Source organism: Tympanuchus pallidicinctus, unplaced genomic scaffold, assembly GCF_026119805.1.
Source record: "Tympanuchus pallidicinctus isolate F22 unplaced genomic scaffold, pur_lepc_1.0 scaffold4, whole genome shotgun sequence".
NCBI classification, from domain to species: domain Eukaryota; kingdom Metazoa; phylum Chordata; class Aves; order Galliformes; family Phasianidae; genus Tympanuchus; species Tympanuchus pallidicinctus.
In genome coordinates this window covers 4,455,836-4,470,886 of record NW_026294758.1, presented here as the reverse complement: position 1 = coordinate 4,470,886, position 15,051 = coordinate 4,455,836, and positions in this window count along the sequence as shown.

The window sequence follows — 15,051 nt, the reverse complement described above, 5'->3', positions numbered from 1 at the left end:
TCAGTGTCTGTCTTCTCAGAGTCCCATTACCAAGGCACCCATCTCATTTGGTATGAGACCCACGTTGTCCCTAATCTTCCTTCTGATATACTTAAGGCAATCTTTCTTATTACTCTTTACCTCCTTTGCAAGGTTTCATTCCAAGAGGGCTTTAGCCTTCCTCATTGGATCCCTACAGGCCCTGACAACTTTCCTATATTCATTCCAGATGGACAAGCCCTTTCTCCACATTTCAAGGACCCGACAGATATACAGGGAAACGTATCAACACCACTTACTTTCCATTTCATGTGTTGTGCAAAAAAAGAGAGAAGGTCGAACACCGTTTAGAGAAGTTTCTCATGTTTTAACACCCTTGATGAGTTCATCTAGCATAAATCAAGGTTGCTTACTAACACCAGAATCAGCCAGGGAATGCTCCTTGCTAGTATTTGCCGTGAATAGGAATTGGAGACCCCACAGTTTCAAACTGAGTTTAAAATGGTACTTTGTTGATTTTTCTTTCCAGCTTAACTTCATTTGCAATGTGACAATCAGCTACTTAACCTTTCACTTGAAGCAGGCTTCCTGTTCTTTAAAATATGTATCATGCAAAATTTCACATGGTCTTTTTGGAAGATAAAAGCCTTATTGAAAGCTGGAAGGGCACAGTTCAGGCAAAAAAGCAGTCCTATCACTTTATATTATTTTGTACATGTTAATTTATATGAGTATGCTATATAAGTTAACTTACTATATCCTATTTACATCCTCTTTTTTTTTTCATTTTTTTTCCCTGCCCAATTCTGAACTAAAATTTCTTCAGAGTATAAAACTGAGTTTTTGTCAGGGAGCATGGAGTTGTAGTATCTGCTGTGAAAAATCAAATCAGCAAAGAGTTTCTTCAGGACAGCAGTTATCTGCTGTGTGCTGTTGTATTCACAGCAGCTACTGATGACAGAGACACTAAAGGCAGAGATAAATACCACTCTCAAAACTAGTCAGCTCCATACCTTGATACTCACAGGTATTTCATTATATGTTGTCTGTTACATTAATCAAGCAATTATTTTTATGTTTTCCTAAGAATGAATTTATCACCTTGACTGATTTGATTATGGCACTCAGAAATGCCCAAACACCCAAGAAGGCTGATGGTCTTATTTTTAATGGTGTTTATAAACAAAACAGACTTAGCTGAGCGACACAGAGTGGAATCTGGTTGAAGAGAAGAGCAGTATTTCAGTATTACTGAACTTCTCATGTTGCAGTGTCAACTCACATTGACTGGTGCTGTACTTTCACCTTTTGCCTCATTCACACATCTGCAGAGCAGCCGTGAAGCCCTGCATCTCTTTAAAAAAAGTTCTTTGCAGAGAGAGTGGTGAGGTACTGGAACAGGCTGCCCAGAGAGGCTGTGGATGCCCCGTCCCTGGAGGCGTTCAAGGCCAGGTTGGATGGGGCCCTGGGCAGCCTGGTCTGGCATTAAATGGGGAGGTTGGTAGCCCTGCATGTGGCAGGGGGTTGGAGATTCATGATCCTTGAGGTCCCTCCCAATCCTGGCCATTCTGTGATTCTGTGATTCTGTCTCAGTGCTGTGTTTTTACATGGCTGAAAGATTTATCACGATGCGGGACAAAAAGAAGCTGACTTTCTTTCTCCCTTGACCTGCCAAAATCCGTTCCCTCTCAGTGCTTAGCTATGTGAAACCTGGTGACAAGAAGATCCAACTCTGGTCTTCTGACTAACTGCATTATTTTATTACTGTTACATAAATGAACAGATAGAAGACAGAACCTATTCTGAGAAATCTGCAGCTCAGGTCAGATATCACATTAAAAGGTGACACTATAGAAGGAAATGGATACAGGAGGAGGATTACTATGAAATCTTGTTTACTAGTATCCATATAGTAAGCCTATTATTATTTTTAATGAAATACTGTTGGTGCAGATGCAGATCTTGTTTCTCTGATCAGCACTGAATAGCACCACAGTCTATGAGCAGTCTAGCTGAAAACCTTCAGTTGTGAGTTGGCAGGACTGTGATTGGTCTTGGAAAACCTGCCTAACAGGGAGATGCTTCAATATGGAGGAGGGATCGCTGCATCAATCAGGAAGGGAAAATGTTTCTAGATGATAGAATGGATAAAACGAAGAAACAAAAGTAATCAGATTATCTGAAATCCCCATCTGTAATATTCAAGCATGCATGATAGATCTTTAAAAGAACTCTTAATGCAGGAGATGATCAGTCAGCCTGAATGATGCCACAGGAACTGATATCAAAGGCACTGAGGATGAAGTGGCTTTTTCTGGCATTGCAGCAGAGTTAAGACTCTAGCACCCAATAATCAGGCAGATAAACAGACAAGAGCTTCCTGAAGGCATTCTGTCACAATAGATCTGTAGGAATAATTCCAGACATGAATCCCTTGACAAAGATCACCACACAGAATGAACAATCATATATGAGTTTTTGGGCTTCGGAGTAATGTTTTTTTGGGATTTTGTTGTTATTATTTCTGCAGATGAAGGTCTCGGATTGTTCAACATGAAGACATTCAAAATCATTCTGATTCAGAGTGATGCTGATATGTCAGCAACCCAACTCTGACCTTACGCATCATCTGTGGGATCAAAGCAGGTGCCTGGGGTTGAGTCTAGCTGGGGTTTGAGAACACTCAAGGGCAGAGATAGCACAGCCTCTGAGGGAGGCCTGTCCCACTGCTTTGCTGTCCCTGTGGAGAGGATGTTACCAGTCTCAATGCAGAGTATGACTTTTGTCATTCACCATCCTCTGAGGCCCATCATCTAAGCAGGTGTCTAGCCACTTGGTTGCCCATGCTGTCTTGTCCCACCTTGGATAAAGTAATACTGTGGGAACAATCACAGAACAACAAAATGGCCAGGGTTGGTAGGGACCTAAAGGATCATAATCTCCAAACCCCCTGCCACATGCAGGGCCACCAACCTCCACATTCAATACTAGACCAGGCTGCCCCGGGCCCCATCCAATCTGGCCTTGAGCACCTCTAGTGCTTTCAAACTTGCTAAAAAGACACCCACTGCTCTCCCCCCCTCAGTATTTATATCACAGAAGACACCTGCATGATCAAGCATGATTTACTCCTGTACAATCCGTGCCAACACTACAGAATCATGTTTTCCCTAATGTGCCTAGAAGAGTGCTCCAGGAGAACTTGCTCCAGCCTCAGTGAGGCTGACTGCCTTATATTTCTCCAGTTGTCTGGAACGTTTTTGAAGATAGTTTTGAAGTTTCTCCTTGGTTGTTTTTTTGTTCTTTTTTCTTTTTTTCCCCAGTTGTTAGGGATGTTTCACACATTTTAGCATTCCTAAAAGGGCTCTGGTCTCTCTGGTCCTCTCAGCCTTCTTCAGTGTATTTGGACCATATATGTGACCACCCCAAGCTAGGATTTCATCAAAATGTTAATATGGCTGTTGAACAAATAGCCTTGTATCTAAGGCAGAATACTTCTTCAGCTGAACTAATCTTATACTGAGGCAGTATGATAGGTCTTAACTCAGGCCAGGTTTCTTTTGTGCAATAGCAACAGTAATTACTTGAGCCATACTCATAAGTGATTTACCACATCCTAATGGCATGGCTTTTGGGAACAATGTGTAAGAAGAAGAGTCCAGGGAGAGCTTTACAGATCATGTAGGCACATTGCGTTTCACCTGTGAGAGGATGTCTCAGCTGTGCGGGATATGTGTACTGTCAGCACAGCTGAAGAAGTCAGCTACCTTAAGAAGCATTTCCCCAATAGGTCCCTGCTCTCAAAGAACATCGACTTGATTATCAATAAATGGATCCAGGTTTTCTTCACTGAATTATTTCTTACACTTTTGTAGGATAACTGGTAGCACACAACTTTTTGTTAAGAAGTCAAAGAATCTTTCATAATAAATTAATGACACAGAAATGTGTTAGGTTTTGTAGGATTTTCTTCCCGGGAAGTTTTGGACACATTATATTCATTCTTCTTTATTATGTATCATGTATACACATAGGGATCTGTGCCTGTTTTATATATATAATATTAACAGGAAAATATTTTTCAGAGTTTCATTAATTCCTAGACTTTTAAAACGTGCAGTTTAACACATTTTTTCCTGTGGATTTTTCTCACTGAATGTCATTAGTATATCTTGCAGTTACAAGTCTGAGAAGCCAGACTTCATGCATGAAAGTTTGATACCATGAGAATAAAAGCTGCTGTTTCAGGCTTGGAGGCCTCAAGAATACACCTTGTTGCACTCGCCTTAGATGGGATTCCAATGGAGAAGCCTTTAGCTGCCTTACCAACCACTACGGAAGCTTGCATGAATACCATGCAAGTCTTCCTGGACTCCTTGGTTACTCTTCTCCTACCATGTGGTGAACACTTCAGTGAGCTTGTAAGAGAATTGATTAGATGATATTTTGCCAAATGAACCAAAGATTATTTATCTTCCAGCTCCAAAAGGAACATAAAACCATCTGGTCCTTCCTGCCAAACCTTCCAGTCAGACCTTCTAGTCAACCCAGCTGGTAAGTCTGCTGATGTGGTTGACAGATTCCTCAGACAAAACATCATTTGGGCATCCAAGGGCAGACATCTTGGCATCATTCCTACCCTCAACCATCTGATGTCTCTTCTCCAGCTGTGGCTATTTTCTAGCACATCAGATAAAGACTAAAAGGAAAAATCCATAATATATATGTAGATGAGTATGTTGATCTCAAGAGAACAAAATAATTCCAAATATTCAGCACAGTGAAGTGCATTAACTTTGCAAAGAAATGAGTGCAATGGACATACCCTAAGCTGTCTCCCCTGAAACTTCCTAGAGACTAAAGATAAGAGGTGACTGGGATATTACAAAGATTCTCAGGAATGTACATCATATCAGCAGTGCTTGAGACTGACAGCAAAATAACAGTTTTATAAAAACATAACATTCCTAGTACTTTGTTTCCATAGATATGTGGAGCAGACACCAGTGTGAACAGACCAGCAGTCCAATGAGACCCACTTGCTGCAACTCAAAGCTAATCAAAATCAGAGTGGAAATAAGGCATAAATTTTTAACACTAGAGTCAAGTAATTTCTGGAAATTTCATTTATCCTAAATGTATTAATCTTCTCCAGAACTGGTGATCTGCTTTAAAGAAGTGCAGAAGAGCTCAAGCAGAAGGTACAGCCTTGATGCCGAAATCGCTGACATTTCTCTGAACTTCATCCTGTCTTCCCTCAGAAACTCCATGCCAACATCATCAGCAGAATACTTCCTCAGAATCACCTTTTAAAGCTTTTAAAGACTTTATATTCAGATCAAACACTCTCAAGTTTGTCACTCTCACTCAGACCTAAACAAGCTAGATCAGTGTTTACTGATTTACACACAGCTAAGCTAGTTGTGATACTTTACATTAACTGAGATATGGCACTGTCATCATGACTGTGAATAACAAATAGCACCAACTTCAGGACTCAAATGAGCAAGGTGAGTCAGTGTAGAAAAACAAATATGGATAAAACTCATGTCTTTTGCTATGTAGTGTTGGTTTCTTTTAGCTTAACTGTTAGTCACTTTTAGCTTAACAAGCTAGTCAAACAAGCACCAAGAGTGGTGAAGAGGAGCAACAAGTACTGAAGGCTAAAGAACAGTGCATCTGAATAATTAAATTGCTCTTTTCTGTAGCAGTCTGAAATCAGAGCTGATTACCTGCAGCATACCATAATCGTGGGAACCGTTTTTCATTAAGCTGACAAACTGGTGACTTAAATGTGCTTAATCTTTTTGGAAAGTACAAATAAGAGTTTGCTTTATTTTTGTTAGCGCTTAGCATTTGTACTGTGTAGATGCCTTATTGGTCATGCTGTGTTCTGGGGCCATACATCACCTTAGGATTGCCACACAGTATCTTGCTGGTGTTCATAGCATCACAAAATCATGGGGATTGGAAGACACCTGTGAAGATCCTCATAAGGGAGATGTCACAGGACCCTGATCAACTCTGTGGCCCTCCAGTGGACTCTCCCCAGGACATTCCTCTCTTTTTTGATCTGAGGAGCCCAGAGCTGGGCAAAGAAGTCTAGATGTGGCCTCATCAGGGCAGAGTAAAGGGGGACAATCATCTCCCATACTCTGCTAGCCACACTCTTTTGAATGCACCCCAGGATACCATTGGCCACACTGCTGGCTCATGGTTATCCTGTTGTCCACCAGGGCATATAGGTCTTTCTCTGCAGAGATCCTTTCCAGCAGGTCAACCCTGACCTGTACTGATATGTATGATTACTCTTCTCCAGGAGTAGCACTCTGCACTTGACAATGTTGAACCTCATCAGGTTCCTCTCCACCCAGCTCTCCAGTCTGCCCAGATCTAGCTGAATGGCAGCACAGCCTTCAGGTGTGTCAGCCGCTTCTTCTGGCTTTGTATCATCAGAAAACTTGCTGAGGATGCACTCTGTCCCTTCACCCATGTCATTCATGAAGATGCTGAACAAGATCAGATCCAATACCAGATCCAATATCTGATGTTCCCTGGAGAACGTCACTAGTTACAGGCCTCCAACCAGACTCTATGTTCCTGATCACAACACTCTGAGCTCTGCCACTCAGCCAGTTCTCAATACATCTCACTGTGCAGCCATCCATCCCACACTTCTTAAGCTTCTCTATGAGGATGTCCTGGGAGATAGCATCAAAAGACTTGCTGAAGTCAAGGTAGATAGCAACCATTTGTCTCTCCTCACATGCCCAGCCAGTCATAACATCCATGAAGGAGACCAGGTTGATCTATTATGACCAACCTGGGGAATCTGTGCTGACTACTACTGATAACTTTCTTTTCTTCTTTTTGCTCAGAGACAGCATCCGGAACAAGTTGTTCCATCACCTTTCCAGGGACAGAAGTGAAGAGGACTGGTCTGGAGCTGCTTAAAATGATAAAATGATAAAATGACTGGTGAGTTCCACCCTTCAGTTCTAGCAAGGTGGAACATAAGTAATTATGTGGCATCCAGGCACTACAAAGGCAGGGCAAAGCATAAGCATATAAACAGGTGGGCAGACCAATTAATTCTTGTGGCCTCAAACAGCAACTATTACCATGCTGACTATATATAGGCTAAACATGACCCTAGATGAAGATCATTTAACAATAATTTTTCTCCAGCAACAATAAGGTGTCTGGACAAGTTCTTCTCTGCCCTGGCAGCTTGTTCCTGCTTACTGTCACCATTTCTCAAGATGAGTGATAAAAGTATCAGCTTTGCTTCTGACATCATCCCAAGTAAGTCTTTTCAAATAGGAAAAAATAGTTAATGCTTAACCTAAACAATTTCTGCCACTTCCAGACAGCTTTAAGGTACCGCCTTGGGGTGTGGGCCTTGAGGGATGGGCAGCAGGACAGGAGGAATGAGGAGGCTGGAGCTTCTCAGGCAAGCTTCATCACTGAAGTAATTATATTCCTGAGTCATCTCCTTTCTTAGTGATGGGAAAATATCAGAAGATACCTAATTGTAGGACAAGTTATCCAGGCATTGCCACTGCTTTAATGACTGTAATTATAATGGCTCATCACAACTCGATACTGTATCACAGCCACATAGAGATAGGTGTGATGGCTGCTTGCTTTCACAGTGTGCAGTACCGTGGGTTGGTCTGCCATCTTATTCTTCTAATTTTCCATTATCCTTTAAGATCTACTTTCTTGCTTTCTTACAGAAAATTTTGGTTCCCCAGAGTATTTAGAAAAATGCCTATTTCAGCTGTTTCACTTCTTGGTTCAGAGTTAGACTGTTTATTCCCCTTCAGTATCTCTCGGTCTTCCCATAGCTGTCTTTCTGTTTTCAGAATATATCAGCTCTGTTCATGCTCTGCTAGAATCACTTCTCTAAACAAAAATTCTGTTTTTAGACATGTCTGTAAATTTGAAAGCCTGCAGAGTAAGCTGCCAAATGTGATGCACATATCTTCTTACCCATGGAAAAAATGAATCTTCAGGTCACAATGTTGTTGATCACCACACAGGGCTATACATTAGTACTGTGATCACATGTGGGAAGGCCACTTCAGTGGATGCGCATCCAAGTCCCCAGACCTGTGCATGGCATGATTGCCCTAAAAGCACAGCTGAGCATCAACATCTTCTGGGCCCTTGGAGAAGTTCTTTGCAGAGAGAGTGGTGAGGTGCTGGCACAGGCTGCCCAGAGAGGCTGTGGATGCCAACAGGAGGTGTTCAAGGCCAGGGTGGATGGGGCCCTGGGCAGCATGGTCTAGTATTGAATGTGGAGATTGGTGGCCCTGCATATGGGAGAGGGGTTGGAGATTCATGATCCTTGAGGCCCCTTCCAACCCTGGCCATTCTGTGATTCTGTGATTCTGAGCAACACTGACGGACAGCTATCAGCTCTCTTTGTGCAGTTTGTTGCTGTGGCTGAAGCTGTTGCCAAAACAGGAAATCTTTCTGTACGTTCTCCTACTCTGTGTTCCTTGGACTACATGTCCAATTAAAAAAAACAAATAAAAGCTCAATTCTCCATGAGAAGAGGATGGTTGAAGAAAGACAGTGCAGAGAGAGAGGAATGCCAACATGTGTGTCTGAGCCTGCTTTCTCAAAGACTGTTTGAGCCACTGCACCCAGAACTCTTGATGGAGGAACTGTGTATCTATTCAGAATGTGAGAGGAACCTCTGTGCTGTTCAGCATATCTACTGCCAAAGAGTCCTCCTGTTTTGCAGGAGAGTGCTCCTGACTACATAAAACTTTTGCAAACATGCCAAGAATCTGCTTTCAGTTTTGTGTGTGGTGCCACATACATAAAATATTTCTATATTATACTTCAAATACTTCAGCAAGTAAAAACTTAAAAAATGTGTACTTAGATGAGAGTCTTTGGCAAGTTATCTAAGAATGATGTTACTGAACTGCCATGCACCTTTAACAGATGGAGAAGGAAGATTGCTACAGAACAGCTAGAACTTGGCAAACAGCCTCAGATAGGGCACAAACAATATAAGTGTGCTTAGAATTCCCAGAAATAGTTTAACAAATAAAAGCTTTCACAGAGATCCTAGGGGAAAGATAGGATTAACATTGCCCAAGGAGGCTCAGAGGTGTGGCGCTGACAGAAAAATGGTGACACGTACACAATGAAAGCAATCCACGTGGGGAGGGTCAAGGACAAAGAGGCACTGATATTTGAAATTCTGTGCACTCATTTTCGTTTGTTTGTCTTTTGATAGGATCTTTTTTTATGGTTTCAGATTAGGTTCTAGCCAACGCTTTACTGAGTAGCTCGGCTTTTACTATCCAAGTGTTCACTGGCTGCTTTCCATCTCAGGATGTGAAAGAAGTTAACCACAGTTCAGTACAGACTGCTGCTTGTTGTTTTCACACAGAAGAAAATCTCTTCTATTTTGGTCCTTCTTTGGCCTTTGGAGGCCACTTTTGTCATCCAAAGCTTTTTGAGGCTCAAAGGGCAATGCCGTAGAAGAGGAGGGCTCTAAGTCTTTGCAAATAAATAAACTCATAAACACCATTCAGCATTGATGAAGGCAGAAATGAAGACAAGAAATGTTTAGTGTCTCTCTTTGATTTACCTATTCGATTTTCTAATTCTTATTCTTATGTTCAGTCTATCATTGTTCTGTATAAGAGAATGCTTAGGCTACTTAAGTTCATATACAGAATAACTGACCTTTGCTTAGAAGATGCTGTCTTAACCCAGACCAATCACAAATTTGGTGATAAAATATTTAATTAAATTTGGTGGCAAATATTTATATCTTTTATATAAAGATCACCTGAAGGACTATGTTTTTTCCAGAACCTAAGCTTTTCAGTCATGCTTGAAGTTTTGAATGGAGTACAGCATTTCCTGTTAAAATAACAAAGAAGGGCTGGAGCATCTCTTTTATGAGGAAAGACTAAGAGATCTGGGACTGTTTAGACCCGAGAAGGCTGAGAGGGGATCTCATCACAGTTTATAAACATCTGAAGAGCAGGTGTCAGCAGAATGGGGCCAAGCTCTTTTTGGTAGTGCCCAGTGGCAGAACAAGGGGCAACAGGCACAAACTGAAACTTTCATACAAACACAAGGAAGAGCTTCTTTACTCTGAGGGCACAGAGCACAGAAACAGGCTGCCAGAGGAGCTGGAGACTCTATTCCTCTAGAGATATTCAAGACCCATCTGGATGGTTTCCTGTGCAACCTGCTGTAGGGAACCTGCTTTAGGAAGGGTTGGGCTCAGGGATCTCCAGAGGTCCCTTCCAACCCAACCGTCCTGTGGTTCCGTGATTCTGTGAAGAGTGAGTTTGCAAGAGATAAATTAATTAGCTGAAGAATGCTGTGTTGTTCTCAATCTATATATCTTTGGATAGATCCCAACAGAGACACATATTTAATTGTAAGACTATGTATAAGTAAAGCTGGAAAGAATTGAAACTATAGGACATAGGACTAAAAAGACTGATAAAATTGTAATATCTTATATGATTTTGTTAGTACTTCTTTTTTTTTCCTTTTTCCTATAAACCGATACTTACAGCTCATTGTCTTTCTTTCCCTCCCCTCCCCAGATTAAAAAAGAAAGCTGAGTTCTGAGCAGTAATGAGATACAAGTAAATGAGTAATGAGCTTTAAAGAAACAGGAAAGATTAAGATGAAAATGATGCAGTGCCGGAACAGGAGAAGAACTTAATCAGCTAAAAGAATGTGAACAGACAAACATAGGAAAGAATGAAAAATCCCCAGATAGATGCTGTGTATGAAGTCTGCTTTGCTGCTACAAAGTCTGGTTTCCTAGTAGGTGGAACACTGTGAAAGATCTTTAACAGATTTATTGAAATATTCCTATTCAAGTCCAGTCCTGTACTCCTAATGATGTTCAAAGGCAGCAACAGGCCTTATCAGGCCTGTGCTTGGGCTGCAGGACCAGGAAGCAGTTTACTTCCCTGGTACAATACTGATAAACTGAGTATATAGCTGGGTTGTCAGCAAACACATTTCTTCATTGTAACATTCCATACTAATGTAAGGCAGCCTTTCTGGAAACAGAAAGTGAGTTTTGATAGAAAAAAAACCAAACAGAAAACGTGCTCTCCTCCTTCCCCAGCTCCATGAGGTTGTGTGATTAAACTGGCAGACCGGCTGCAACCTGGGCTGTCTGAGGTCAGGTGGTGGGAGTAAAAGTGATTACTGCAGGCAGTGATAGCTAGTGTGAGGGATGCTCCGAAAGTAGTGCCTCCTGTCCTATGATGTTGGCCCATGACATCAGAGGGGGATGCTGGTGGTATGGCAGCAGGGACTGAGCCTCCCAACAATATCTCATCACATTTAGTTGCTGTGTGACGGATGGAAGCAAAGGGGCAGTCAGACAGAATGGCACCAGGTATGGAAGTGTAGATGAAGCAAATGTGTTTCATTGCATTTCTCTGTGTGGAAGACTGACATTCATTGACACTATGTCCATTGAGACCAACCAGTGGGTGTGAGCACACTGTGGCAGCAGGTGATGTGTTTCAGCAGTTGTGACAATGACAGTGGGTCACCTCTGTGGGTTCAGATTGTTTCTTTCTCTCTTTTGGCTGCGGGCAGTAACTGTTGTTTTCTCAGAGAACCATTGCAATACTGGTTTCAATATTTAGGTGTTGCAGTAAAGTTGCAGGATGCCCAAACCCTGTGGCTCTGAGCACAGAGACAATGGCTGCTCTGCTCTGCTCTGGGTGCCCTGGAAGGGTCTGCACTCCATCACAGGCATTGCTGCTACAGTGATAGCACTGTATCACTGCAGCCAAGCCTAAGGTCTCTTTGACAACGAGCTTCTCTTAATTAATTTTAAATGACAAGCTAAGAACTCTTGAATGATCTTAGGAAAATTAATTAGTTTAACCTTAAAGTAACCTTGTGAGGAAATAAGTTATTTCTGCATTAGGAAAAAAAGAAAAAGAGACACAATTGCAGATGGTTTGCTCAGGGCTGCACAGAAAACATTATCTGAGAAGTTAAAAAATAAATACAAAAATCTTTCTGTAATTTTGGATCTGAATCACAGAAGCGTCTTCATCCTCAGTCTTCTGCAGCCAGATGTAAGCATGGGGAAGTAATTCTTATCTCTGCTGTGGCTCCAATATCACTTTTCCCCTGACCTCCTTGGTTTAAAATGTATGCGATGTCCCTTTGTGATCTGTGCTGCCAAGGCTGAGGTGAAGTCAGGCAGCAACAGGGGAAGCATGTGCTGTGAATGCTACTACCAGTTACTTTCTCTGCAGAGAGGAGAAGTCAGTGATTACTTTTAGCTCAGTCATTCCCCTAATCTGAAAATGTATTTAATCTTTTCCTTTTTTTTCCTTTAAAGAAGGAGGTTGGAGTTGGACTCCAGATCACCTACAGAAAGCTATAGCTGTTAGTCTGCAGTCTGGAGAGCTGCAAGGCTTCTGCTGGTGAGTCTGGTGGAAGCTCTTGAGAGAAGTCCGTAGTGAGGTCCAGGTAGGTGGTGATTGTCAGTAAAGAGCAGCCTTCCCTACAAGTTTCTTCATTAGTAGTTTATTTCAGAGTAAGTACTCTGCACCTAACTAATTAAATTTGCCCTGGTTTTGAGAGGTTTCTTTGGGACTCTCTATTAATAGTTCTTTAGGAACTTGTGTATAGATTCATTTGCCCTAAAATGCTGAAAAACGTCCTTTGCTTTAAGAGATTCTGCAATGGGATACTTGTACACAAAAACTTTGAGAGCCTTTCTTGATCACTGTCTCTTTATGTGTAGATTTTAGTGTCTGGAGATGTTAAACAGCATAAATATATTCTTCTACTCTTCTTTCTGAGATAATTAGAATTTTTCAGCAAATGTCATCTGCTCTTTCTGGCTGTATTGCAGCTTCCATCGCTTTCCTCCATTGCTTCTCTCTTTTCCATCAGAAAATAAACTCTTCAATTATTTTCCTTGCACAAAAGTGAAAGATGAAAGTGATCCAGCCTAAACCAAGTGCTGAAAAAAATCAGAAATTGCCCTATAAGGCTCTGCAAAGCATTTCCAGAGATATCTGTGTGAAAAAATAAAGTTATAGAGAAAATAATCTTATTTCTAAGACAAAAACTTTAGTGCATTTTATAGCCTATCCCCAACAGGCCGTGTTACCACTACAAATAAAATGCAGGAGCAGTGAACAATAGTGAGGATTACTGGAATGAAACAATTATGGAAGTTTTAAAGATAACTCCGTGAGAAAAAAGTCTGTGGGACTGCATCCTTGGTTAGTTTAGATTTCTACAAATGCTACAAGCAGCATTTTAGTTCTCAGGAAAGATTTTTTTACTTCCTATGGCCTCTAATTCTGTTCTCAAATGTTTAAAGAAGAATCACAGTTTCTATTTACACATTTCTAGGTTTCAGGATTTTAGCCTAAGAAGTGTCTTAAATGCAGGCTGGGCTTTGAAACTTACTGGTTTGTAAAGAAACTGGAGTGTTTATTCCATAGTAGGACTTTTAGGCCTGTCTCGTGGGTCTGAGTGAATCCCCTGCTGATACCTCAGGCATTAAGCCCTGCCAACAGTGCTGGATGACTGTGCACGATGATCCCGGTACCAAGCAGTGCCACCAGGTTATGATGTGATGCTGCAGGCATGGGCAGACCCTGGGCCTGGGTGTGTTTGGTGCCGTCAGCTCCGGACACTTCCATGCTGTGGGTGCTGCCTAAAGCATCATCGTGCATTTCAAGTGCAAGGGCTCCATGTCTGTTTCTTCCTTTTTCTAAAGAATTATTTTCTGCATCCTTCTTTAATCTGTTCAAGGTTGTGGAAAAGAAGAGTAGTTACAATAAACAGTTGTTTTCAACTCTGGTATGTGGTCATTCTTGTGACAGTTTTTGATGTTCTAGGAATCACTTTTATTCTCTACATAAAAGAGTTCTTGGCAAACACACTGGTTTTGTACAAGCACGCCACAGTCCAACAAGTATAAACTGAATCTGTTAAAACAAACGGAGAGGAAAGGCCCAGTTAATCTCCTTCCCTCGTGACTTCACATGCTCCTCCAGAGTATTCTCAACCAAATGGTTTGTAACCACCCTGCCCCACAAAATATATGTTCCTATAACATATGCCCTCTAGATTTATTTAAGAACCCAGAGCAGTTTTTCATTCACAAACCCTCACAATGCAATAGCTAGCTAGATGTAATGTCACACAATCAAAGAACCATAGCATGGATGGTTTGGAAAGGATCCTAACGCCCCCCATCCCCTGCCACGGGAGCGCTGCCACCCAACAGGTCAGGTTAGAGCAGGGCCCATTCAACCAGGCCTGGAGCCCCTGCAGGAATTGGCACCCACAGCATCTCTGGCAGCTGTGCCAGAGCCTCCACTCATGACCTGTCTGCTCATGGACATGGAGCTACTGACCTTATCCCCAGGATATCTAATTTTATTGTGGACAAAGAGAAGCTGTAATTGTAATGAGTCTTTTAATGACAGAGCTAAGAGATGCAACATGGTTTTTAAGCACTCCATCTTTACCTGCAGTCTTCTGCCACAGTGGGTGTGTTGAGCAGCCTCACATTATAGATCTGGAATAATTTCCGACCTCTGTTCATCTTAATGTTCAACAAAGTCTGTAAGTAAGTATAATTTGGAAAAGTGGCTTCAGCCACTTTTCAACCACTGACAGTATTTTGTCTCCTGTTGTAGCAAAGTACATGACAACAGAGAAGTGTGGAATGCTGAGCAGATGAGGAATCCAGGTTTCTGGATTACAGTATGTTTAAGGTATGTTTTTGTGTTTGTTTTTTGTTTTTGTATATCTGCTTTGCTTCACTTTCAGGAGCGTACCTTCCTTGTCCATAGAGAGTAAAAGTTTTTCCTTCTATGTGGACTCAGCATCCTCCAATTACTTCTCAAGTATTGGAACATCCCAATAGGAGGAAGCATTATTTTTATGTAGAAGTTGCCATAATGAAATGAAGTTAGTCACACTTCCTAAAATTTCCAGCAGCAGAAACTTCAGAGGAAAGTGTAAGAACTTATTACGTGCTATCAACAGAGTGGCTTCCCTTAAAACTGA